This window comes from Camellia sinensis, chromosome 8 (genome assembly GCF_055761805.1).
Source record: "Camellia sinensis isolate YWXY chromosome 8, ASM5576180v1, whole genome shotgun sequence".
Taxonomy (NCBI): Eukaryota; Viridiplantae; Streptophyta; class Magnoliopsida; order Ericales; family Theaceae; genus Camellia; species Camellia sinensis.
Genome location: NC_138968.1, coordinates 12,274,275 through 12,302,246, shown reverse-complemented (window position 1 = coordinate 12,302,246; position 27,972 = coordinate 12,274,275). Strand labels below are relative to the sequence as shown.

Sequence of the window (27,972 nt, the reverse complement as noted above, 5' to 3'; positions counted from 1 at the left end):
TAACAAAGACTTCGAATCAAATTTGTAAACATTAAGGTGATGAAAAGAATATCTTATTTCACTATTAGAGAATGAGTTCCTTGCTGTCTTTAAAAAAGAAAAAGACAAACATATGTATGCCACACTTAAAAACAGGGGTTCAAGTAACAAAGACTTAGAATCAAATTTGTAAACATTAAGGTGACGAAAACAATATCTTATTTCACATATTAGAGAATGTAGAATTTTCTCATCTTTCTCTTTCGTCTTTTAGTTCTAAATAAAAGATCATATCGAACCAAAATTTGGTAAAGAATTACCAGTGTTGTTTAAGAATTAAAGACTTCCATGTGCTCTTGACCACAGATGAGATATACTTCAAAAGTATTCCAACACTTGCATTGAACATGGATGATCCACACATAAAAATTGAATGCACCACTATCAAAAACAAGTTCACAGAATCAGTATTGATCCATCCATTGATCAACATTTCTATAACAAGTGAAGCTTGTTCGCTAAACTTTCCTCTTCACCCTCACCCTCGACCGTGTACTTGATTTTTCAATCCTGGTCTCAGTTGAAGTGTCTCAGGATCAAGCACTATATACCTGCTGTCATTTATCACTACCAGAAAAAGATGGGAATGGTTATCTCAATTGCTTTTCGATGCGTTGGCGGGCTGCCTCCAGTGACGTGTTGGCCTGCCACTGCACATTGTCGTCATTATCATTGTCCGTCTCTTCTTTCTCATCAACCTGACTTATAGTTGGTGAACTTTGATCCTCATCAGAACCACTGGCTTTGTTTTTGTTGTAGTTGACTTTTGCAGGCCCATCCTTGGAATTGGAAGACCCCTTCTTCTTCACTTCCTTCTTCAGCTTCTTCTGATCTTCATCAGCAGCCTCACCTTCCTTCAGTCACTCCTTTTCAGCCCTCCGCATTGCCTTCTTGTCTTTGGAACATTTCTTTGGTTCGGGTGGGTTCTTCAAAATGAAGGCTGTGAGTTTGTCCCTCACATCCACATCCGAAACAAAACCACCCGTTGCACATCTCAGTTGAGCCATCTGACTTTTTATAATCAAGACCTCTGTTTTAGGATATGCAGTATTTCAGCATGTAGAAGTCTTCTAATGATTTTTCGGCATGAAAAGAGAGATCCTCCTCTGTAGTCAAGGAATGCTGCACCCAGCTGCAACCACAAAATTGTGGGTATTCTTGAAATGACCCGTGATGCATACAGTCAATTCTTTCTGGCAATGGTGAGTTTTTACTTGACATAGGACAACACTCTCCAAGCAAACCAAGCGATCCCAAATAGAAAATGGCTTGTTCGAACATAAAAGAAACTTCAATGTTGACTCAATGACACACTTCAAGGTGGCAATTTGAAGAGGGCAGATGAACCTGTGAGCTTCCTAAATAAACCAAGTTAATTAGTTAGGAATGGGCTAAAAAATAAATGGTCACATTGTAATACAATGTTATCAGAGAAACAATGTAATGTAGAAAGGGAAAAAAATTGAAATTAAACCCTTCCACACCCTAAAATTTAAAAACTATAACTGTAGGTGAGGGTTCAAGGAAAAGAGTTAGAAAATTCGAAGATCTTCGAAGATCCTTGAAGAACAACTTCGAATTCTCTAGAAGATGATGAGAGGCTTAGATTCTTCAATGGTCTTAACTCAAGAACACAAAAACAAAGGAGATGATGGAGATAAGAGATTGGGTGAAGAAGAAGGCAAAATGGCTAGAGAATAGAATAATGGCAAGGCTCTCCCATGGATCTCCCACTTTCACTCTCAAGGTTGATAATGGAGAGGGGAAATTAATTCTTTCCCAAGAGTTCAAAAATCTCCAAAATTCATCCCTTGTAAAGCTATGGGTGGGTGCTATTTATAGGCACCTCATGATGTAGGATGGAGCCCATGTGCAAGGCACATGGGGGATATTCTCTCTAACCACTTTGTCCGAGGAGGTGACCTCTCCGAGGAGGTGACTTCTCCGAGGATGAGAAAACCCCGAAGAGGAGATCACTCCCTCGGCGAACCCTTCTTCTTAGCCACACCTAACCAATGATCTCCAATCATCCCAAAGGGTCAGGGGTAGTCCCAGAGGACGTCCTGCCGCAAAATATTGCCGAGTCTCATGGACCCCCCGGGGTCGTGCCACCTCGACCCGGGTATATGCTAGTTTAACCGAAGAGTGAATTTATCTCCACTCACCGTCCTCGGGATCGGGTCCTTTGTTCGAACTCCATTACGCCCATGGTTCTGGTACGTAGATCCCGGAAAGCTCTGAGCCCGCAAGTGTTCTGGGACTCATTAACGGAGCGACTTCTAGATTGCGTCTGAATCCGTTCGAAGCCAAGTGTTTCGGACCTCTAGGTTCGTGGATCCGAACTCTTTCGAGTCTGAATGCCTCGGATCTCTAGGCTTGCCTAATACCCTTTCGAGTCCGGGCCCGAGTAAGTCTCTAGGTTCGTGGATCCGAACCCTTTCGAGTCCGGGCATGAGTAAGTCTCTAGGTTCGTGGATCCGAACCCTTTCGAGGCTTAGAGCCATTCAGCTCGTTTGACGGCGATAAATCCAAGCCCACCAATCTTGGACTTGCGATAAATTCGGGCCCACTAATCTTGGGCTATTAGGCCTAAATAATTTAGTGGGCTTAAATTAGCTCCTCTTACATTTGCCCCTTGCGTGTATGAGAAATTGTAATTTTCTCGGACATGCATAATTTCACCTTATCAGCCATGCTTCACATTATGTCTTCGAGAATATTTGGCCTTGATAAAATCTATGGATAAAAACTGAGGACTCACTGTAAATTACGGAAAAAATTGACAACTAATAAAAAATAAATAAATAACTCTTTTTTTTTTTTTTTTTTGGAGCTTTTTTTTTTTTTTTTTTTTACAACAATATAAAAACATATTGCTTTTTGGACACCAAATAAATATCTGTGCTACGCTTTTCTTCATAAACAAATCCTGATCCTTTAATTCTTTAAGAGCCTGAATAATTCCAAGTCTTCTAGAACATTTGAAGGTGCATTGTTTTACTCCAAGTCAAAGCAAATTAAAGAATCTATTTTTTTTTTTTTCATTCTCAACAAGATATGGCCACACTTTCTTTTACAATACAGCAGCCCATTTATTTTTGAATCTTGGAGAGATAAGGCCCACCACTTATATATATATATATATATAATCTTATTCTCTTTTTTTTTTTTTTCAAACCCTACTCCTCTCTCTACAGCTTGCTTTGCACTCTATTTGAAGACCACCGCCGCTGCTTCTCTAAATCAAGAAAGCAGAGCCACGAATTTTTTTTTTTATTTTATTTACAGCTACCAAACCAAATCGTGGCCAGCTGGTTCTCCCTCTACAAGACAAACCCAGCTCTCAACATTTTCAAAGAGGCTCTGTTTCTGCCATTTACTTTTCTTTTCTTTTTTTTTTTTTAAAGAAAATTAAGAAAATAATAATCTAAATTTCACTCCTCTTTTTGCAGCAGAGTTTCGTTTTGCCTCTACAACAACAACGGGCTATCCTTGCTTGCACACCATTTGCTGCCGCAACTCCGTCAGAACACCAATCTTTCTAGTGTTTTCCAATACACCGTCGCCCAAAACATTATCTGCAGATCTACCCATTCCATGCGAGAACCAGATGTGGATCTGTCTTGTGCGCGCGACCAGTCAACTCGTACGGCCTGTGTGCTTTTCATCCGTCACTTGCAGCCTCGCTACCGCTTCCAGTCGCTCCTGGCCAACGCCGACCACGCCGCCCACTCAACGCGGCGTTGGTTTGCCCAGCTGCTTCGCCAATTTGGAACCGCCGACTTCGACGTTTCCTCACTCCGGCGGCGCTTGTGACGTTCTGCTCTTCCTCAGCTTGTCTTCATTCGATTGGCTTCATCTTCTTGATTGTCCCAGATCTGTGAGTGAGCTCTTTATATATATATATATATATGGGTTTTGATTTTCACTCAACTAATTCCATTCCCTTCACTGTTTCAGATTTATTGATCTTTGGACTTCAAGATCTAGTTGAATCTTTGCTCAAAACCTTCTTCATTTTTCTTCTTGCATTTTTGGATCTGCGGGTATTCCTTCTTATTGTTTTGATGGACTTTTGTGCTCAAAATAAATATGCACTGATACATTTTCTAATTTGGGAATTCTGGTGATAATTTATTTCAGTCTTGAGGCTTGCAAACAATCTTGAACTAGTGAAGACAATACCTACGGCTGGCCTCTCTCTGCTGAAACTCTTCCTCCGGCTTCGACGGTCCAATGCAAACCACACACGTTCGCCCTCTCAACGCAACGTGTGTGGTTGCTGACTCTTCTGTGGTACCAGTGTTGCTTCCGGCTTCAACTTATCTGACGCCGACCACGCACGTTCGCCCACTCAACGCAACGTGTGTGGTCTTGCCAAGCCTAGCCCGGTCTTGTTGATTTTGATCGACGCCGGCTCCGCTACGTCTTCAACATTGCCTTCGTCCTCAACTGTCCAACGCCGACCACGCACGTTCGCCCACTCAACGCAACGTGCGTGGTCTTGCCCAGCCTAGCTCAGTCCTGTTGATTACAGTCTATAAAACCTTTCTGATTTCAACTTGAATTTCCAACATCGGCTTCGGACTTCACCCCTCTAACAGTCCCAAATTTATGAGTATGAAATTCGGCTCCCTCTTCCTCTCGTTGAATAATAAAGATGATATATTGTTGTTTGTTTAACTTGTGGATGCTTGGGAAAATACATAGCTGATGCCAAAATTTTGTGTGACTGTTGTAGTTTTACGTCGGCTTGAGAGAAACCAGCCCGGAGAGACAAAAACTTGATTGTTGCATTTTCATGAACTTGCTCAGAGTAATAAAATTGTTGTAGCTTAAATAGATAATTATTATTTGTTGATGTTGCCCCATTCTGATAATGCCTGAATCATGATCTGAAATTTATATTGTTTGTCTCAGTTGTCGGTTTTGCTATTTCAGGCAAATGAATTCTTGATTGAAATCCACGACCTCAGGGCCCTTGGAACCTGCACTAATGAGAGCAAGGGCTGTTCCTCGGAAGTCCGAACAGAAGCAAGACTGTCCCTCGGGAGTCCGAAGGTAGCACACACCCTACTTTGGCAAGAAAGATTCCTCTGAAAGATAACCGAGTCTACCAAGCTTCCACCAACAGAAATAAAGATTGTCTCCCAGAAGTCCGAGCAGAAGCAAGGCTGTCCCTCTGAAGTTCGAGCAGAAACAAGGCTCTCCCTCAGAAGTCCGAGCAGAAACAAGGCTGTCCCTCGGAAGTCCGAGTGGATGTGCACTTCTACTTTGGCAGCTAATGGAAGCAAAGGCTATCTCTCGGGAGTTCGAGTAAGAGTCCACTCTACTTTGAAAAGAAAGATCCTCGGAGCTCGTATTGATGAAATCAAGGGCTGTTCTTCAGACCCGCACTAATGAGAGCAAGAGTTGTCCCTCGGAAGGCTCTCCCTTAGAAGTCCGAGCAGGAACAAGGCTGTCTCTCGGAGGTCCGAGTGGATGCGCACTTCTACTTCGGCAGCTAATAGAAGCGAAGGCTATCCCTCGAAGCTCGCACTAATGGAAGCAAGATCTGTTCTTCGAAAGTCCGAGGCGGAGAACACACTCTACTTCAACAAGAAAGATCCTTAAAGCTTGAACTGACAGAAGTAAGGGCTATTCTTCGGAGGTCGAAATGGGAACACACACTCTACTTCAATAAGAAAGATCCTCGAAGCTCACGCTGATGGAAACAAGATCTGTTCTTCGAAAGTCTGAGTGGGAGCACACGCTCTACTTCAGCAAGAAAGATCCTTGAGACTCGCACTGATAGAAGCGAGGGCTGCTCTTCGGAAGTCCGAGTGGGAACACACACTCTGCTTCAATAAGAAAGACCCTCAAAGCTTACATTGATGGAAGCAATAGCTGCTCTTCGGAGGTCTGAGTAGGAGTATACTTCTACTACGTCAAGAAATGTCTCTTCAGGTTGGTAACCGAGTCTACTATTCCTCTTTCTTCTTCGAGGGGCAGTAAAAAAATTGAAAACTGTTTCAAGCAACATAACACAATGAAGATATACAATATAGAGAAAATAACTTCTAATGGAGATACATAATATGGAAGAAATAAATTTCTTCATAACATAAGAAAGATAGAACTTCTTGGACAATGTAGTAAATGCAAACTGTAAATGTCATAGATAGACTTCTTCCATGGAATGTTGAAATTTGCCCCTAGAGTTGCAAGATCATTTGGAAAGCTTTCACCAGCTGCTCGGGTTGTGGCCATCATGTACCATCAAAGCCATGTCTTTGGATCTTTCTGTACAGACTGATATCCACATCCCCGCAAGACTTTTCATGGATCTGTTGTAGTCGGAAACTTGCTTCTTGTTGGCCAACACACCAGGCTAGGAATCCGGTACCTTCTCGGAAATAAAGTTCACCTTGAATAATTATGAATTGGGCAAGCTTGGCCATAGTCAATTTTCCAACTTTGCTTCTAAGTTGTTCGAGGACTTCTCCTGTCCAGTCCTCCGGAAGGCCTTTGTCTTCAGGTATTATCGAAGGCTCTATTCTCTTCTTGATAATAATTGTCGCCTCCTCCTCTGGGATATCAACTCCTGCCCCTAATGTTGCGAGGGCATCTGAAAACTTGTTGTCGGAACGAGACATATGCTCTATTTCGACCTTCTGAAATTTGTCAAGAAGCCTTCGGACTGTTGTTCGATATGTGGCCAAGGCAGGCTCCTTTAAGACGAACTGTCCTGAAACTTGCTTCACTATCAACTTTGAGTCCCCCCGAATCCGAATCTTCTTGATACTGTGCTTCTCAGCTGCTATCAAGCCTAAAATAAAAGCCTCATACTCGGCTTCTTTATTCGAACAATGGAAATCCAGTTTATAAGATAAATAAAACTTTTCCCCACTTTTACTTGTAAGGACTATCCCGGTTCCTCTTTTACCTCCGGCTGTTGCTCCGTCAAAGCTCAATGTCCAAAAGCTTTCCTCGGAAGCCATAGCTGCATGCACCTCTCCTCTTAATTTTTCATTCACTGGTTCATAGTCACCACTTGGAAATTGAGCAAGGAGGTCAGCGAAGGCTTGGCTTTTGATCGCCTTGGGGGCTACACATGTGATCTCGAATTCACCTAGTGCTAGCAACCATCTTGCCACCTTCCCGGTTAGAGCAGGCTTGCTGAGGAGGTATCAGATTAGATCACTTCTAGTAACAATCTGAATTTGATGTGCTGAGAAGTAATGTCTGAGCTTTTGGGCAGTGAATACCAAAGCTAAACAATGTCTCTCTACCGGAGTATATCGGACTTCTGCTCCTCGAATCTTCCGGCTGATGTAATACACCGGGCGTTCTGCTCCATCTACATCTTGGACCAATAATGCCCCTATGGACTTGGGGGTTGAAATTAAGTACAACAGTAGAGGTATCCCGGGCTACAGGGCTATCATGGTCTGAGGCGAGGTCAAGGCCGCCTTGATTCTCTCAAAGGCCTTTTGGTGCTCCTGGTTCCACTCGAACTTGGCATCTCCTTTTAATAATGAACCGAAAGGGGCAGAGATCTCTGTAAGTGCTGGGATAAACCTCCGAATATAAGACACCTTCCCGAGGAACTTCTTTAACTCCTTCTGAGAATGCGGGGAAGGCATTGCTCTGATAGATTTGACCTTGTCTTCATCTGCCTCGATACCATGCCTATGTACAAGAAACCCGAGGAACTTCCCGGCCGTCACCCCGAAAGCACATTTGAGAGGATTCATCCTCATTTTGAATTTCTGGCACCTCTTGAATACCTTCTCAAGGTCTCGAAGATGGTCTTCTTCTTTCTTGGATTTCACCACTAGATCATCAACATAATCTTCCACCTCATGATGGATCATGTCATGAAAGATTGCAGTCATAGCCCTTTAGTAAGTTGCACCGGCATTCTTGAGTCCGAAAGGCATGACTGTATAGAAGAAGTTTCCGAGAGGTGTTCTAAAAGCAGTCTTTTCTGCGTCCTCTTCAGCCATCTTAATCTGATTGTATCCACTGAATCCATCCATGAATGAGAACATCTGGTGTCCCGAGGTAGTATCCACGAGGGTGTCGATGTGAGGAAGAGGGAATTCATCCTTCGGGCAAGATTTGTTCAAATCTCGAAAGTCTACACATACTCTGATTTGGCCATTCTTCTTCTTTACTGGCACGATGTTTGCTAACCACGCGGGGTACTGTATTGGCCGGATGAAACCAGCCTGTTGAAGTTTTTCAATCTCCTCCTTAATCTTCTCTTCGAGATCTGGATGATATTTTTGAGCAGCTTGCTTAATTGGCTTGGAGTTTGGAAACACATTAAGATAGTGGGAGACTAGGTCAGGATCTAGTCCGGGCATTTCCTTATATGACCAAGCAAACACATCTGAGTATCGGCTTATCAACTTTAACAACTGTTCCCGCTTCTCTGGGCTAAGGCTCGAACTTACGAATACCGGCCTCGGTGCATCTTGTGGTGCATCTTGTCCATCACTCAGATCTATTTCAATAAGTTGTTCGGGCTGAGGCTTCGGTCCATCTTGCATGCATTCTGGAGCCACTTCAGGCTTTATTACTATATCATTGTCAGGAGGCTCTTCTTTTGACTCGGAGTCGGTGACTGAAGAAACCGACTCCCCGCACCTTCATAAATAGTACACCATCTTGCCTCCTTCTCGAACTTTCATCACCTTCCGAGGAATAGGCGGACTTTCTGTTCTAGACATTGCCCGCTTACTTGACTCTGCCATCGGCTCCTTGTCATCTTTGATATCCTCCCAACGAGGAATTTTGACCCCTCGAGGCTTAGAGGTGGTGGGAACTTCTTCGACAGCCAGTTCGGTAAAGTAGATGGCATCAGAATAATGAGCTTCATGGATCTCGAAAGGCCTTTCTGTAGCCTGAATTGTCACCGTCTTCTTTCCCCATTTAGCCTTAACACACTGATGATAACTTGATGGTACAGCCCCATATCTATGCATCCAGGTCCTTCCTAAAATGATGTGATAATTTGCCTCAGAATCGATAATATGGAACTTGGTGGCCGAGCGAATCTCTCCGACGGCTAAATCAACTGTTACACATCCGATAGTAACTCCCCTTTCTCCACCGAAGCCAGTGATGACTATCGGCTGTTTCACAATGCGTTCTTCAGAGATTCCGGCCTTTTCTAGAGTAGCGCGAGTCATAATGTTGATAGAGGCCCCACTATCTAGAAAGGCCCTTTTGAACTCAACCCCGTTAATAAAAGCAGTCACATAAAGCGGGCGATTGTGAGAAAAAGGATACTTTCGATCAGCCTCGGAGAAAGTAATGGCACTAGATTGCTCTTTTGCCTTCCTCGGGATAGACCCCTCAATCGACATGCATTCCTCATGGTGTGCCTCGGCTATATTAATGATAGACTTGGTGATTTCCGTTCTTGCCTCCCTGGAAAGTCCAAGCTGGTCAAAGAACTGCTTGAACTTTACACAGTCTTGCAAGGTTTTGGCATAGTGATCCGGATCTTTTTCCACTCTTGGAGGCTCGTAGTTAACCATCTCCTCGGTCTCTTCAAAATAAGATGCCACATAAACATGGTGTTCTCCTCTTCTGTAGTACTCTGCTCCTCTTTCTGGATCAAAGGGATCTTCGCTATGAGTCATAAACATTCTGCCCTCTGGATCGAGAGCACTTCCATAGTAAACTTGCTCACCCTCTGGCTCGAGGATGTCGTCTAGCTAACAATCATCGTCATCAAGATTGGCGATAGCCTCGATCATCGGGCCTTCATAAGCTATCATAGCAACATTCTTGCCCTTGTCTCGGTGTTGAGGATATGGTTGTTCTCGGATGTCTTGAGTCCCTTGCTTTTTGAACCTCAACTCGTCTGCCTCGACTTTATCTCTGAAGATTTTCCTGAGAGTCCAACACTTCTCTGTCGGATGTTTCAATGTACAATGGTAGACACAGAATTCAGGGCTCTCACGGTCCTTTTTTGATGGCATTTCTTCAACATAAGGCAATTTTAGCTCTCCGTCAGCCACCCATTCCTTAACTAGAGCTTTCACTTCCTCGATTCCACATGGATAAGAAACATTCCCCTTTTCACCATTATATTGCTTTCTCTTCTGGCCTCTATGACCTCCTCCTTGTGAATTTCGGGTATCTGGGGCAGAGGCAGCAGCAACAATAGGTCCACGAGACGATTTGAAACTAGTCTTGTAACTGGCCTTAAATCCGGACTCCTGAGCCTGAGGAATGCTAATGTTCCGAGCTGCTTCCATTAATGCCGAGAAGGTGGGTAGCTTGTGATTAACTAGAAACATTTTGTACCTGCTCAATGCCCCTTCTAGACAGATTTGAACCAGATAACTCTCCTCAACTGCTTCATAACAATCTACGGCCTTGTCCTGAAACCTTTTGACGTAGTCAAGGATGTCTTCACTTTCTTGTTGCTTCTCTTTACACAATGTAAGTGTGGTCACCTTCTCCGCCACTTGAAAGAACTTGGAGTGGAATTTGTTAACCATTTCCTCCCAACTTCGGACAGAGTTTGGGGCCAAATTAACATACCAACTATATGCTCGGTCGGTGAGGGACTTAGAGAATTCTCTCAGTCGGAGGACGTGGTTTGAACCGTGAATACCCAGAGTCTCGATGAATCGCACAACATGTTCTCGGGCATTTCCTTGTTTGCCGTCGAACTTGATGAACTTTGGCACTGTATACCCCTCAGGGTATGGATAGCTCAGCATCTCAATGGGGTAAGGCGGCTTGACGTCTGGATCAGGCAAAGAGGGTAAGGTCCTCTTGCCCCGTTCGAGATCGAACATGGCCTGCACATCGGCGAGAGTGAGAAACTGCTGAGGGAGAGAGTTTGATGGTGGTATTCCCGGGACTTGGCTTATGGACCCGAAGACTGAACTAGGGGCGACTTGGCCATTCTGGTGCTGCGAATTCATCATTGGTGAGGACATTTGACGATATTGGCCATCAGCGCCCATAGACAAGCCAGTTGGTGATGGGACATTGAATTGAGGCCCATAAAGTCCACCGTACGGCGCCGCTATACCGGGTTGTGCTTGCAGATTTGTTGTCGGCACCAAAGGAGGCCCGCTTGGTGCTTGGGTAACATTTACTGATGGCGTAACAAGATTAGGTACGGGCATAGCTCCCTTTTGCGCCATCATGCTCCTTATGTTTTCCTGGACACCAGCAGTCGTTGGAGCGCCATTCATTACACCAGAAACTCCCCTAGTCACCATTGGATCTTGGCTTGGCACGCCATGGAGCCCGGGCATGGGCAAACTGCTGCCGCCTACTGTGGTTTGCGCATGTGTTACTGTGGCCGTATTGCCATGAGCCATAGGCTGATTGGGGCCTACTTCTCCTTGGATTTGATTTTGCGCTCCGGCGGGAATAACTCCACCACCAGTTTGATTTCCGTTTGGGGCCGGTGCAAAGTTAGAACTCATCACCAACATGGTGTGAGTGAGATTCTGAAGAGTGGTAAGAATCTCTTGCTGAGTATTCTGAAGTCCTTGAATGGCTTCAAGCAAAAGTGGTTGATCTGGAGCAATGGTTCTGTCATCACCACCATTAGAGGATCCTTGTTGGTGAACTTCATCTTCTCCCGCCATCCTTGTTGGAGTTGTGTGGATTCCAGATCTCGTTGAGACCATTAACCAATCCGCCTCCCCAGCAGAGTCGCCAAAATGTAGGTGAGGGTTCAAGGAAAAGAGTTAGAAAATTCGAAGATCTTCGAAGATCCTTGAAGAACAACTTCGAATTCTCTAGAAGATGATGAGAGGCTTAGATTCTTCAATGGTCTTAACTCAAGAACACAAAAACAAAGGAGATGATGGAGATAAGAGATTGGGTGAAGAAGAAGGCAAAATGGCTAGAGAATAGAATAATGGCAAGGCTCTCCCATGGATCTCCCACTTTCACTCTCAAGGTTGATAATGGAGAGGGGAAATTAATTCTTTCCCAAGAGTTCAAAAATCTCCAAAATTCATCCCTTGTAAAGCTATGGGTGGGTGCTATTTATAGGCACCTCATGATGTAGGATGGAGCCCATGTGCAAGGCACATGGGGGATATTCTCTCTAACCACTTTGTCCGAGGAGGTGACCTCTCCGAGGAGGTGACTTCTCCGAGGATGAGAAAACCCCGAAGAGGAGATCACTCCCTCGGCGAACCCTTCTTCTTAGCCACACCTAACCAATGATCTCCAATCATCCCAAAGGGTCAGGGGTAGTCCCAGAGGACGTCCTGCCGCAAAATATTGCCGAGTCTCATGGACCCCCCGGGGTCGTGCCACCTCGACCCGGGTATATGCTAGTTTAACCGAAGAGTGAATTTATCTCCACTCACCGTCCTCGGGATCGGGTCCTTTGTTCGAACTCCATTACGCCCATGGTTCTGGTACGTAGATCCCGGAAAGCTCCGAGCCCGCAAGTGTTCTGGGACTCATTAACGGAGCGACTTCTAGATTGCGTCTGAATCCGTTCGAAGCCAAGTGTTTCGGACCTCTAGGTTCGTGGATCCGAACTCTTTCGAGTCTGAATGCCTCGGATCTCTAGGCTTGCCTAATACCCTTTCGAGTCCGGGCCCGAGTAAGTCTCTAGGTTCGTGGATCCGAACCCTTTCGAGTCCGGGCATGAGTAAGTCTCTAGGTTCGTGGATCCGAACCCTTTCGAGGCTTAGAGCCATTCAGCTCGTTTGACGGCGATAAATCCAAGCCCACCAATCTTGGACTTGCGATAAATTCGGGCCCACTAATCTTGGGCTATTAGGCCTAAATAATTTAGTGGGCTTAAATTAGCTCCTCTTACAATAACAAACTTAGGAAGTAATTCAAACTCATGAAACCAAAGGCCACCAGAAAACATTGTCAACTATACATTACAAACCTCCTACTACTACTTGTTCACCCAATAACAATGTGAGTCATGTGACTATTCAACAGCATTTTGTTTGATCTCACAATGAGAGAGCCAATTATTGTAAGACTACGTAGAAATGTCAAGAATGAAAAAGATGCGACTCCACACAAGTTACTACATTTCAATAGTTAAATGAACTTCAAATTTTCAAAACTGATTACAGACAAGGCAAAAGTAAAAAATCTTCTTACACAAAAGGGGAGGCTACGAATAAAAGCAGAAGAATGATTCAATCAAATCAATATCTTGCCATTTTCAGAAGAAACAAGAACAGTTAACATATGTGGGGAAGACATCGCAAGAGAAGAAAATGACCTTCATGCTGCATCATGATCAAAAGAAATGAAAGAAGATGTATGCACAAGTAAACTACGTTAATAATACATTAATTCCATTTACTTGAAAGCTTCAATTTGAATCTACAAATATTGCAAACTTCAAATATTAGATAATTGGGATGGAATGACTAACCATAAAATATTGCTTAAACTTGTCAACCTATCCCAAATTTGTTTATTTGAATCTTTTTCTTTTTTTATTTAAAGCAAAACCATAAAATATATTCCATTGGCACTTTTTTATTTTGCCCTTTTCTTGCGACTCAATTGGCACTTCTTTTCTTTTTATTTTAATTTAATTTTTTTTCTTGCTTAATCTACTGTATTTATTTATCTATGCATCTAAAGTTGTCAAGTAATTTCAAAAGTCATTAATTATTCAAGTGCAAATTAAACAAATTGTGTTCCTTAGTCCTACCTAGGATGTCTTAGGTTGAAGCATAATCAACATATATTCAAATGATCAAAGGTATAATCCAAGTTAGTTTACATTATGCAATACGATCAAAAATTAATTAGACATTTGATTTCATTTGCACAATTTATACTCAAATTTATATAGTGAGAGACAAACACCTGATCGAAATTTTCTGGTTGTGAATCTTCAATTGAGTTCACTGATTGAAGATTATCAGATGTATTGAGTAGTGAACCCTATTTTGTGATCATCTTTGATTACCTACAATCCGCGGGAGGATTAGATGTGTTGACTTCAAATGGCTCGTGAAGAGTTGCACTTCCAAGAAGACTATTAACATTTTATCAACAACTAAAGAGAACACAAAAAGGATTTGACTACCAAGTCCAGTGGCGGTGCCAGAATTTTGGCTCAAAGGGAGCACCATTGAGTTGAAATCTTAACAAAAATCACAATTAAAGTACCTAATTTTTATTTGATGGTAGGAATAAAAAGAACTGTAATGCAAATGTTATATTTAAATATAAGCTCGAGCTAACCAATCTTAATCATTTTTTGTTTTTCAAAAATAACTATATTTCTAATATCGGTAAATGAACAAGATAATAACAAGGGTAACCATATTTGGAATACATCAATAGTTCAAAATTGTAAATCCCAACAGGAAAGACAAAGAAGCTTTGCAGACCTATCAAATTTTCTAAGTTTGAAATCCAAATCCAAGCAATAGAAATGTATGATATATTACTTAAAAATATAAAACAAATAAATAAAGAAAATGAAAATCCAAAAACCCCAGGTCATTTCCAAAACCAAAAATCAAAAACATGTGAAGCTTCTAAAAGGAAATTTTCTTTCCTACCAATAATGAAACTAAGGAATCTGTCTAGCTATTTGGCAAGGAAATAATTCAGCAGGAAAAATTGTAACGCCCTCAAAATTGTAACAATAAACCCATCAGATAAAACATGCATTTACATATAAACTAACCACATTCCTTTATTACATTGAGTTTCATTACATAAGTATTACATGTTAACATCAAAACAAAATGCCCTACGGGCTTACAGCTTTCCAAGTTAACACTTGGTTTCAACAAAAGAGTACTAACTCGTTTACACATTAAGCCCTTGGCTTGAAATTACATGTAATACATCAAAAGTTAAACAACTACACTATGTCCGCCTCTAACCTCCCAAGCTATGTCCTTGGAGGTGGCATGCTTCCTGTACCTGAAAATGATATTCCCATATAGGGTGAGCCACAGCCCAGTAGAAATACATTAAACCAACCATGGACAATGACTAAAACATTAGCAATTGATAGTTGGTCAACACTGATACAATCACATAAATTACATATTTATGTCAACGACTTACAAGTCCCAATTACTTTTCATTTTCCCTTTTTCAACAGATAAGCATGCTAGCTCTATCATCATTTCCACAGATATGTATAAAAACTATATCTCACATTCAGATAAGCATAAAAGCTATACCCACATTCTCAACAGATATGTATAACTACAATATCCACAGATAAGCATACAAGCTATATCCACATTCTACAACAGATATGTATATCAACAATATCCACAGATAAGCATACAAGCTGTATCCACACTTCACAAAGATAAGCATATAAGCTCTATCTTCACTTCTCTAGACAAGCATATGAGCTCTGTCTACGGAGTTCATCCCCTATCTCCTCCCAATACCTATCCGGTTTAGAGGTACATCCCCTATCTTCCCCTAAACCGCGGAGTACATCCCCTATCTCCTCCTCTACACATAACGTATATAAACACATTGATTCTATATACAATCACCAATACATACAATTAATGTATTCTATCAACCGTCAAGTTCCATGACACATTCCATTGATTAGTTTCAATTTGCCTAATCATCATGCATTGTCTACAACAATCTCGACTATCCTCCACCGATAGCCCAAGCAGTTATTTCTAAACAGAAAATAAATGCACAATGGATATTCGATCAACATTACGTTTCTTCATTCTTCTCAATTAATTATCCCAATTAATTAAACAATGTAATTAGGTCAATTCCCATAATTAACATTTCAACCTTTAGGTCCCATTTTCATCAATGATTCAACAATCATTCCATTTCTCTATGCCAAACATGCATCTAGGTTTATTATGAATAAAACCCCAACTTTTGTAAAATTGCACAAAAGCCCCAAACTTTCACAAAATTACCAAACCAAGCCCAACATCTCAAAATACCAAAATTTAAAGACAAAACCCATAGAGTGGAGTAGGATATCCCTACCTTGAAGTTTAAGCCAAAAAGGAGATGAAGACTCCAAGATCAACTTGCTCCAAATCCAAACTTTTTCAGATTAAATCGAAGCTCTCAACGCCCTCTATCTTTTTAACAAAGGCCCTAGGCTAGATTCACACCTTAGGGAGATCAAATTTTAGAGAGAGTGCAAGTTTAGAGAGAGAGAGTGTCGAATTTAGGTTTTGCTCAAAGAAAGGGACTGAAAAAGTGATGTTTAAGACGCTGCTGTCCGCTGATATAAAACACCCTCGCTCGAGCGAAGGATTGGTCGCTCGAGCGACCAGACACAAAAAACGCTCGCTCGAGCCAAGAAGTTCTCGATCGAGCGAAGAAAAACCCAGACCGCTCGAGCCACGAAAAGCTCGCTCGAGCCAAGAAAGACAGCTCTCAGGTCCAGAACCAGGTGCAACTGCTCGCTCGAGCGAGCCACTCTGGCTCGACCCACCAGCACGAACCCACTCTCGCTCGAGCGATCAACTCCTCGCTCGAGCGAAGGTCCAAAATTCTGGGCAACAACACTAGGCTCCCAAACACAACCAACCTGAAACAAACCTGCCCAACGCATCTTATAACTCAGTATACAAAGTAAAGAGGATGCAAACTAGAAAATAAACAACTACCAACATCCACGGACACATGTCCGGATCACTGTACAACAAGGGTAAACCCGGGATCGCTATAACCTCCCCCCCTTAAAGAATTTCGCCCCCGAAATTAAGCACAAGTTTTCAAAACAAGTTTTTCTTCATTTTAAACAATGTTACACTTGAACATTCAACACTTCGACCCATTACCGGTCATCCCATCCCTTTAACAAGAGACATATCACAATATGTAAACAACATATGTAGTATTAACATGCACCAACATTATGCACTAACTTTCCAATGTCAACAATATATTCAACATATATAGTGTTACATCCAACTACCATAGAAGGCAAGTTCCAAAACATACTTCCAATAACCAAAACATTTTCAATGTTTCACAACTTAAGACATATATAAAAGCTCTTAAGTTCAACAAAATGTAAAATTTAAATACAAGATTACATATCAACAAACAAGTCCGGATATTTCTCTCGGACTTCCAACTCACGTTCCCAAGTGGCTTCCTCCACTCCGTGATGTTTCCACAAGACTTTCACCAAAGGAATGGTCTTGCCACGCAGGACCTGATCCCGCCTATCCAAGACCCGAACTGGTCTCTCCTCATACGAGGCATCCTCATCTACCTCTAAATCAGTCCAATCCAATACATGTAATGGATCTGGCTCATACTTCCGAAGCATACTCACATGAAACACGTCATGCACTCCGGACAACTGCGGCGGTAAGGCTAACCGATAAGCAACCTCACCTATCCTCTCAAGGATCTCAAAAGGACCAATAAACCGAGGGGATAACTTCCCACTCTTCCCAAACCTCATCAGACCTCGCCTAGGTGATATCTTCAGAAAGACATGATCACCTACCTCAAACGCCAAAGGCCTCCTCCTACGGTCAGCATAAGATTTCTGCCGACTCTGGGCTGTAACAAGCCTCCTACGGATAAGCTCAACTTTCTCCGTCGTCTCCTTAACCAACTCCGGACCCAACAAAGGTGCATCACCCACCTCGGCCCAACAAACTGGAGACCTACACGGTCGGCCATACAAGGCCTCAAACGGTGCCATACCGATGCTAGACTGAAAACTGTTGTTGTAGGCAAACTCTACCAATGGCAAGTGCCTCTCCCACGTCCCACTGAAATCCAGGACACAACCCCGAAGCATATCCTCGAGGATCTGAATAGTACGCTCGGACTGCCCGTCAGTCTGAGGATGATAAGCCGTACTAAAGGTCAACTTAGTGCCCAAGGCACTCTGCAAACTCTGCCACAACCTGGCAGTAAAACGAGGATCTCTATCTGAGACGATCGTCACTGGGACCCCGTGCAATCTCACTACATCCCGAATATACAAATCGGCAAGATGATCTACCGAATCTCTCACGCGCATAGGAATAAAGTGCGCCGACTTAGTCAACCGGTCTACAACCACCCAAATAGCATCACTACCCCGCTGAGTCTTCGGAAGACCTACAACGAAGTCCATAGTGACATGCTCCCACTTCCACTCGGCAATAGGCAAGGGTTGCAACAAACCCGCTGGCCTCTGATGCTCGGCCTTCACTTGCTGGCAAGTAAGGCACTTCGATACGAAAACAGCCACATCTCTCTTCATACCCCGCCACCAAAACTGGCGACCCAAATCCTGATACATCTTAGTACCTCCCGGATGCACCGCAAGGCGCGAATGGTAAAACTCTCGGAGTACCTCCTCTCGGCAAGACTCCGGTACAAACACACGGTCTCGGTATCTCACACTCAAGTCGGGATACACCGTCAAACCCTTCTCAGTCTTCCCACTGGAGATCTTCTCTCGGAGGGATTCTACCTCAAGGTCACCTCTCTGTGCCTCTAACACTCTAGTCACAAGTGTAGGCTGCGCAACAACAGAAAACAAGGCCGCAGCCTCAACAGATTCGCCCAGTAGCAAATCAAACTCGCCCAGTGCTCCCAACATCTCCCATTCCCGGATGGCTATACAAGCTACATCACTAATGGTTTTCCTACTAAGGGCATCGGCCACAACATTGGCCTTTCCCGGATGATAATGTAACTCAAAATCATAATCCTCGATGAACTCCATCCATCTCCTCTGCCTCAAATTCAAGTCTCTCTGTGTAAACAGATACTTCAAACTCTTATGATCCGAGAATACCTCGAACCTCTCACCATAAAGGTAGTGCCTCCAGACTTTCAAGGCAAAGATCACAGCTGCTAACTCTAAGTCGTGTGTGGGGTAATTCTTCTCGTGTATTTTCAACTGACGTGAGCCATAAGCTACCACTTTCCCCTCTTGCATTAACACACAACCCAAACCCTCTCGTGAGGCATCACAATAAACCGCATATCCCAACCCTCTCTCTGGAATAATCAATACCGGAGCGGTGGTCAATCTAACTTTCAGCTCTTGGAACGACTTTTCACAAGTCTCACTCCACACAAACTTGACTCCCTTCCGAGTCAGTCTAGTCAACGGTGACGCTAACCTGGAGAAATCTTTCACAAACCGACGGTAATACCCAGCCAATCCCAGAAAACTGCGGATCTCAAACACACTCTTAGGCTGTGCCCAATCTTGCACTGCCTCAACCTTGGATGTATCAACAGACACCCCTTCCCCGGATACCACGTGGCCTAAGAATTTGACTTCCCCCAGCCAGAACTCACACTTCCCAAACTTGGCATACAGCCTATGGGCTCTAAGTAACTCAAGCACCACTCTCAAGTGTGCCTTGTGCTCCTCCTCAGAAGACGAATAGATAAGGATGTCGTCCACGAAAACAACCACAAATCGGTCTAAGAACTCCCGGAAAATTCGGTTCATCAAGTCCATAAAGACTGCCGGTGCATTGGTAAGCCCAAATGGCATCACCAAAAACTCGTAATGGCCATACCGCGTACGGAATGCTGTCTTAGGAATGTCTTCCTCCCTGACCCTCAACTGATGGTAACCCGATCTCAAGTCTATCTTAGAGAAACAACGGGAACCCTTCAACTGGTCAAACAAATCATCTATACGGGGCATAGGATACTTATTTTTAACCGTAGCCCGATTCAACTTCCGGTAGTCTATACACAATCTCAAGGCACCATCTTTCTTTTTAACAAAGAGGGCCGGTGCTCCCCACGGCGAAACACTAGGGCGAACAAAGCCCTTATCGAGCAATTCCTGGAGCTGAACTTTCAACTCAACCAATTCTGCTGGAGCAAAACGGTAAGGTGCCATAGAAATCGGCGCCATACCAGGCACTAAATCAATAGAGAACTCTATCTCTCAGTGAGGAGGCAAACTAACAAGATCTTCGGGAAAAACATCCGAATACTCACAAACCACCCTCGGCAACACAAGCTGGGTCTCACCACTCTCACCACTCTCAAAGCTAGCAAGTAGACTACTAAGCTCACTTCGCCCTCGCGAATCATACCCCGGTGGCAAAACACTACCAACCCGGTCTCCCAAGAAATGGAACCACTCCCCGCTCAAGGTACATAACGTGACCCTCTGGCGGTAGCAATCAATAACAGCCCGGTATGATGATAACCAGTCCATACCCAAAATAACATCAAAACCCTTCATGGGCATGACAACAAACGGAAAAGGAAGCCTATAGTCGGCGACCTCTATATCACATCCTCTAACACCCTGTTTCAGAATCAACTCACCACCCAAAGGCGATACCACACAAATAGGAGATGCTAACTGTGCTAACTCCAATTCCAAAACAGATGCAAATGCAGCAGATACAAAAGAATGAGATGCACCCGTGTCTATCAACACATTAGCAACTGAGTTGCAAAACAGAAAAGTACCTCTCACTACTGATGGAGCCGGTACTAAATCCTGCGCGGTAACCGCATACACGCGCCCCGTAGGCCCCTGGTCTACCTGCTCACCTCTCGGAGCAAAAGACTGCTGCACAGACTGGGATGACGAAGCTCCCGGATTGGCCCTCGAGGCCTGCACAGACTGAGCTGGCTGAAAACCCTACGTCTGCCTAGAACCAGACGCTCCCGAAGTGGCACTCAACTGTGGGCAAAACCTCTTCATGTGCCCAGGTTGTCCACACTGATAACAAGTCAAGAGCTGCCCCCTGCCCAAACTCTGACTCTGCGGTCTAGCTGAAGAAGAAGCGGCTTTCTGACCCCCACCCTTCTGCGGGCAAACCGAAACCTTGTGACCCAACTGGCCACACTTGTAACAGGTGAAATCCCCCTGACCACCTCTCCCGGAGCCTGCACTCGGCACTGGGAAGGTCGATCTAGCAACACCACCCTGCGACTGCTGAGGGTTATAACCCTTCTGTCTCCTGCCATCACCCTGACTATCCTGGCTCCTCTTGGAGCCTCTCTGGCCCTCATCCTCCTCCTGCATCATAAGCTCCATATGAGCTGCAGCGTCCACTAGGTGTCTATACTCTCGAATATAAGACCCACCAATTCTCAACTTGAGGCCCCGCCTCAACTTCCGCTCAAACTCATAGCAACGGCGTTCCTCAGACGCCACCAGTTCAGGTGCAAACCTAGACAGACTGGTAAAAGTAGCCTCAAACTCGGCCACTGACAAGCCCTGCTGATTAAGCCGGCTAAACTGATCCCTCAGCTTCTCCCTAGCTGCTGCTGATAAAAACCTCTCCTGAAAAGCATTCACAAACGCCTCCCAAGTACCACCAACACGAGCTTTCTCGTACTTCCACCATTGACCCGCATCTCCCTTCAGTTGGAAGGATGCCAAGGTCACTTTCAGTGCTCCGTCCTCGATGCCAAACATCTCAAACGTCTTCGTTGTCTGTTCGAGCCATTCATCTGCCTTAAGCGGCTCTTTAGGATCCCCGATAAACTCGTCCGGATTACACCGGAAGAACTCCCTTTTCAAGAAGGAAGGCCCTGTCTCAGCTGCCTGATTCCCAGCTCTAAGAATACCCAAAGCTCCTGCTATCTCTCTGGCCAAGGCACCCATAGCCTGCTGACCCACTGGCTCGGCCACATTGGCCTGCCCAACTCCCTCCTGTACTGCCGGAATCTCACCCGGTAACGGTACTTCCTGCCTTGCAGGTCTACCACGCCTAGCTCCTCTTCCTCGTCCTGACATCCTAATAAAGGCAACACAGAACGTTAGCACATTCATAAGTGTGCCGAAACTAGACACTCACGTCCTAATGCATGGACAACTGTAATTCACTCCACATAAGCACATAAACACATAAGCACTTACGAATTTCATTTCCGGATAATAATAGTCCCGAGACGTTACTAGAGTTCCGGTTAGAAATAGCATTGATCAAGTGCTTTTCCAACAAGACTCCCAGAAACTCAAGGATCCAATCAACATCCTAGAAATTAAATCCCATACCCACATAGTCACATAAGCATGTTAGCATTTAAGCACATAGCATATGATACTACATCTAAGTCTCTATCAAGCGAGACAAACCCATTGTGATCCTAATCACTTCCCACGTACCCAAAGTATTCGAACCCGGTACGCTCTGATACCAAGTTGTAACGCCCTCAAAATTGTAACAATAAACCCATCAGATAAAACATGCATTTACATATAAACTAACCACATTCCTTTATTACATTGAGTTTCATTACATAAGTATTACATGTTAACATCAAAACAAAATGCCCTACGGGCTTACAGCTTTCCAAGTTAACACTTGGTTTCAACAAAAGAGTACTAACTCGTTTACACATTAAGCCCTTGGCTTGAAATTACATGTAATACATCAAAAGTTAAACAACTACACTATGTCCGCCTCTAACCTCCCAAGCTATGTCCTTGGAGGTGGCATGCTTCCTGTACCTGAAAATGATATTCCCATATAGGGTGAGCCACAGCCCAGTAGAAATACACTAAACCAACCATGGACAATGACTAAAACATTAGCAATTGATAGTTGGTCAACACTGATACAATCACATAAATTACATATTTATGTCAACGACTTACAAGTCCCAATTACTTTTCATTTTCCCTTTTTCAACAGATAAGCATGCTAGCTCTATCATCATTTCCATAGATATGTATAAAAACTATATCTCACATTCAGATAAGCATAAAAGCTATATCCACATTCTCAACAGATATGTATAACTACAATATCCACAGATAAGCATACAAGCTATATCCACATTCTACAACAGATATGTATATCAACAATATCCACAGATAAGCATACAAGCTGTATCCACACTTCACAAAGATAAGCATATAAGCTCTATCTTCACTTCTCTAGACAAGCATATGAGCTCTGTCTACGGAGTTCATCCCCTATCTCCTCCCAATACCTATCCGGTTTAGAGGTACATCCCCTATCTTCCCCTAAACTGCGGCGTACATCCCCTATCTCCTCCTCTACACATAACGTATATAAACACATTGATTCTATATACAATCACCAATACATACAATTAATGTATTCTATCAACCGTCAAGTTCCATGACACATTCCATTGATTAGTTTCAATTTGCCTAATCATCATGCATTGTCTACAACAATCTCGACTATCCTCCACCGATAGCCCAAGCAGTTATTTCTAAACAGAAAATAAATGCACAATGGATATTCGATCAACATTACGTTTCTTCATTCTTCTCAATTAATTATCCCAATTAATTAAACAATGTAATTAGGTCAATTCCCATAATTAACATTTCAACCTTTAGGTCCCATTTTCATCAATGATTCAACAATCATTCCATTTCTCTATGCCAAACATGCATCTAGGTTTATTATGAATAAAACCCCAACTTTTGTAAAATTGCACAAAAGCCCCAAACTTTCACAAAATTACCAAACCAAGCCCAACATCTCAAAATACCAAAATTTAAAGACAAAACCCATAGAGTGGAGTAGGATATCCCTACCTTGAAGTTTAAGCCAAAAAGGAGATGAAGACTCCAAGATCAACTTGCTCCAAATCCAAACTTTTTCAGATTAAATCGAAGCTCTCAACGCCCTCTATCTTTTTAACAAAGGCCCTAGGCTAGATTCACACCTTAGGGAGATCAAATTTTAGAGAGAGTGCAAGTTTAGAGAGAGAGAGAGTGTCGAATTTAGGTTTTGCTCAAAGAAAGGGACTGAAAAAGTGATGTTTAAGACGCTGCTGTCCGCTGATATAAAACACCCTCGCTCGAGCGAAGGATTGGTCGCTCGAGCGACCAGACACAAAAAACGCTCGCTCGAGCCAAGAAGTTCTCGATCGAGCGAAGAAAAACCCAGACCGCTCGAGCCACGAAAAGCTCGCTCGAGCCAAGAAAGACAGCTCTCAGGTCCAGAACCAGGTGCAACTGCTCGCTCGAGCGAGCCACTCTGGCTCGACCCACCAGCACGAACCCACTCTCGCTCGAGCGATCAACTCCTCGCTCGAGCGAAGGTCCAAAATTCTGGGCAGCAACACTAGGCTCCCAAACACAACCAACCTAAAACAAACCTGCCCAACGCATCTTATAACTCAGTATACAAAGTAAAGAGGATGCAAACTAGAAAATAAACAACTACCAACATCCACGGACACATGTCCGGATCACTGTACAACAAGGGTAAACCCGGGATCGCTATAAAAATTCCTCCTCTTGTGCTATCAGAATGTTGTTACTTCATCTACATACTTGACTTGATACTCATAATTTAAATTTCTCAAAAGCACTCTCTCTCTCTCTCTCTCTCTCTCTCTCTCTCTCTCTCTCTCTCTCATACACACACATTCACAAAAACCCATTTCTTAGCAGACTATGTAAGCAGTTCTTGTTGTCTGTATATGTATGTCTTGGTGTTTCCTGAACTTGGTTGATGGCATTTTTGGAAATATCAACTCTTTTGACACTGTTTGATTTTAAAAGGCCTAACAAGCCAAGTTACGATGAAAATGAAAACCAGTACCAAAAAAGAAACATTCCTGCCTTGAGTCAGAGATTTATAACAAAAACATCTAAGAAAAAACTAAAAAAATTGTTACATGTATAAGGGGGAAATACTATTGGGATCCGAGAAATTTTCCACATTGAATAAACAAAATAGTTCCAAATAACAAGTCATTGATGTTAATCACCTATGTCCCAAATCATAAGTTTCAGTCTTTTTCCAGCAACTGTTAACAGCTTCATCTTGAAATCCACACGTGGAAATGGTCATAGTAAGGACTTTAAGCTCAATATTTAATGAATTCAAATAAAAAATGAGTAAAGCCCATCAAAAGAAAAATAAAGTGCATATTAATTTTCCAATTTATATCATTTCCATTCTTTACATGAGAACTATATTAGCTAATCAAGCAAAAAGAAACTACATTTCTAAGTCAAATCGCCGTGTGGAAGTTCAAAAAACGCAAGTGGATAAAAAATTGTAAGGCATAGAGGATGTTCACTGCTTAGACTACTGATCCAATAAAAGGTAACATCTAGAGAATGCCAAGTACATCATGGATGTATTGCATATTCTATATTAGTAAAGTGAATATGTATCATTTTCAGCCAAAAAAAAAAAACTTATCTCTAAAAGCGTTTTCCTTCTAGTATTTCAATTGAAATAAAACAACAAACAAACAAAATCAAGAAAGTATGAATTATCCCACTATGAGAACACCCTTACAGAAACTTTTGATTCCCAAATGGACAATTCAAAGAGCACAAGTTTGAAATCATAAAGAAGCAAGCGATGATCCTCAGCACCATCATGAAAAAATGCCTATGACACATTACCCTGGCATGAGTTGTACTTCCATTATTAGCCAACCCAAAAACAGAGCAATCAAATTTGATTCCCTTGTTTATGTCAGTTCAATTCACCTTAAAACTACCAACATAGAAATTTGCAACTAAACCCACAAACCTTCAATTAAATTTTCCAAATGTTCTACTCAAAATTGTTATAAACCCAAAATTTAAACCACGTTTATTGAAGAACCAACTACAAACATTCATAAACCAAGAAGAATCAAGTCCCACACACACACCCATGTGTTTGTTTGTATATATGTGTGTATGGAGAGAGAAAGAGTGGGAAAGAGGTGTACAAATGGAGGGAGAGAGATCTCCAAAATCAATAGAATAGATTATGCTAAAAGAGGTAGTTTCAGAAGATTAGATTTTAGCTAAACAAAGAAAAAAATATCAACCAAAAAAGCCAAATAAAAGTGGTCAAAAGATTCATTTCCTTCTCTCTATCTTATATGACCAATCATATATATATATATATATATTGATTTGGTGACTGAAAGGTAAGGTTTGTTCACGTCGAAAGCATCTTGCTCTTGTGAATTCAGTAGGAATTGATGGTTTTCATCTTGGTATTGTATTGGGATATGTTTCTTTATTACTAATCTTTATTTGAGAATCTTTCATCTTTCATTTGTGAATTCTGAATTTTTGTTGATTCACTTTCATAGAGAAGTAAGCATGCAGTTTCTCTTATAAACATATTCACAAACACCTCGTAGGTGTATTCAATGGCTACAAACCTATAATCAATAGATAAATCACAAAGCAAACACTACAAAGAAAACAGAAGAGGGGACCATGAAAGCCAAACCTCAGGTGAACATAATTGAGAATAAACCTTCGTTTATTTCTCTTCTCTGGTTTTCTGTAGATAGGCCTCAATTAAGGTAACTTTTGTGAAAAAAAACAGATTTGTGCGACCTGAATGAGATGCAAATGCAAACTCAAAATGCAGACATCTGGGTATTATTCTATAAGAAGTGCAAGCTTCCAATTATTTGTCTCTACAAGCGGTACACCAAACAAAGAAGGTTCTTGGAGAGACCCCAAAAATATCCATCAGCCGGAAGCAAGACTTGGATCATCTGGGTTGGTTGTCCATTCGGTAACCCACCGAAACACTCCTCCTCACCCACATGGAAGAAACAACGTGAGGCACGTCATCTCCAGAAAACATACAATACAGAAAGTTGAGAAAAATTTTTGGTTTGCTGCAGATGACACCTAACTGTAGAATGAAGAGCTGTATATATATAATTTTCTACATCTGAGCATCCGATACAAAACACATGGACACACCGCTTGTCCAATCTGGAGGACCAACCAATTCCCACAATCTAGAATCTATATTATATCTACAGATTTTGGGGCAAAACCATAGCCACATCTTAGAGATCAATTTTACCTCTTCTCTTACAATCACGTGGAATACATAAACATATCTGTGCAATTTCTTTCAGACAAGGTAGAAGGCAGAGAAGAGGCAACAGCCACATGTTGAAGCTAGAGTCTCCACCGCTTTCATTTGTAGCACATTCAGAATTCTTGGAGAAACCATTAAGCCAGCAAACAGAGGTCAAGCAGTTTAATTTGTTTGTTGCAAAGCGTTAGAAAGGAAGCAAGCAACAGTGTTACACCACTGCAAGCAGCAGCGTTATACCACTGTTACATGCTTTTTATATAGGTTATAGATGGAGAATGAGCAACAAAGCCATTGATCTTCTCAGTTGAAGAATAGTAGTAGTTGTATCTCTCATCTTCTCAATCTCAACTTTGTTACTTTATTCCATTGCTTTTTCTCTCTGAAATTCTCAAGGTATGTCTCGCTGTGACGATAAAGAGTTCGAGCGCTGAAATCGACATGTCAGCGTCTTTCGAGTCCGTGAAGGAAGCGGTGAATTGATTTGGTGGAATCGATTTCTAGAAACCCCATTCCCACAAGCCCTCTGAATCTTCTGAAGTCCTCTCTCTCTCTCACTCTCTCTCTCTCTCTCAAACACAAACAAATCTGACTCACCGGACGTGAAGAGACTCAAATCTGCACACGACGAGTCCAGATCTGGACTCTTTCATGAAGAGCTTTGAGGTAAAGATCTTACGCAAATATACAACTTGTATCACCATTAAACTTCCATTCTACTTAAAAACATAAAAATGAACATAATAATTTAAAATGATATATAAAATAGATCCAATGAACAATAAATTAGACCATCTCCAACGGTTCATCAAACCTGATATCAAATTCAAAATTTGATGAAAAAGCTACTTTTTTGAGCTCCAACGGTTTCACCAAATCGATATCAAATCCAGAATTCAACAAATCTGGTACCAAAATGAGAACAGGCGAAGCATTTTACCAAATCACTGTTCCTAACCGTTGAGAGAGACCAACCGGTCAACCAGCCGGTTGCCCGGCCGGTTGACCAATCGGTCGACCGCCTAAAGGTTCAAACGGTTCGAAGAAAAAGGTTCAACAGTAAAAAAAAAAAAAAAGAAAAATTTTGCCTAACCGGTCGACCAGCCGGTTGACCAGCCGGTCGACCACTAAAAGGTTCAAAAAGTTCAAAAAAATAAAATAAAATTTTTTTGCTTAACCGGTCGACCGGCCGATCGAC

At 42.5% G+C, this 27,972-nt stretch overlaps 2 long non-coding RNA genes across 3 annotated transcripts; one reads left to right on the top strand and one right to left on the bottom strand.

The window, feature by feature from the left end:
• Positions 1-37: 37 nt before the first annotated feature.
• On the bottom strand, positions 38-27,310 carry LOC114286268 (uncharacterized). 2 transcript variants are annotated; one of them, XR_003637456.2, is made up of 3 exons: positions 26,166-27,310; positions 13,873-13,975; positions 38-1,397 (listed from the first exon to the last, which is right to left on the bottom strand). It is a non-coding gene; the product is annotated as an uncharacterized LOC114286268 (long non-coding RNA). The 2 variants fall into 2 exon arrangements; XR_003637454.2 differs by lacking the exon at positions 26,166-27,310 and having other exon boundaries at positions 13,873-14,639.
• LOC145796820 (uncharacterized) lies at positions 1,545-4,722 on the top strand. The gene is made up of 3 exons (XR_014337371.1): positions 1,545-3,919; positions 4,000-4,085; positions 4,183-4,722. It is a non-coding gene; the product is annotated as an uncharacterized LOC145796820 (long non-coding RNA).
• Positions 27,311-27,972: the final 662 nt, after the last annotated feature.